A 594-nucleotide genomic window follows, 5' to 3' on the forward strand; every position below is an offset into this window, starting at 1 on the left:
TGGAATTAAAATATCGGTCATGGTTTTATCGCTGTTACTGAGCATAGGAATTTGGTGTTAACATTGTTTTCTTTTTGTCGAGTTACTCCAGTTCATGCCGCGGGGTAGGTTCTTTGTTTAGCTTTTACGTAACTGCATAGTTTGTTTATTTGAGATAATTTCGAATTGGTGGAAGATAATAGCAAGTTCCTCTCGACTGAAAATAATGAAGATAAATTTAGGATTTTGATTTAATTGGGATTCAAGATCCTTTGTTCTAGGCATCTGCTGACAGCACAGGCACACTGCCAGAACTTGCAGTTTTATCAACAGGAGTAGAAAACGCTACGGTTGGACAAGTTCAGTGTTTGGATTCAGTGTATCCAAACTCCACGAAAGAATACACCATGCATTAAAAAAGTGGAAAATCACATTTGATTCAGCGATTGTCAATTTTCCATACAATGAATATCGGTAACTGACTCGCTCCCTCCCCCTCATCCCCCTCTACTCACTAATAACAGGATGCGGGTGATTCCCAAGAAACAAACAATCCGGGAAATTTGATGACGTGGTTGTTTTTGTTTGGATATCCCTTAGTGCTATCTTTTTGTC

At 38.9% G+C, this 594-nt stretch overlaps 1 protein-coding gene across 1 annotated transcript in view; it reads left to right on the plus strand.

The window, feature by feature from the left end:
• The window catches only part of LOC119590835 (xanthine dehydrogenase/oxidase-like), a gene marked incomplete in the record, with an annotated part of 39,062 nt that overhangs the window by 19,775 nt on the left and 18,693 nt on the right, over positions 1–594 (plus strand).

The sequence above is a fragment of the Penaeus monodon genome, chromosome 27, assembly GCF_015228065.2.
Source record: "Penaeus monodon isolate SGIC_2016 chromosome 27, NSTDA_Pmon_1, whole genome shotgun sequence".
NCBI lineage: Eukaryota > Metazoa > Arthropoda > Malacostraca > Decapoda > Penaeidae > Penaeus > Penaeus monodon.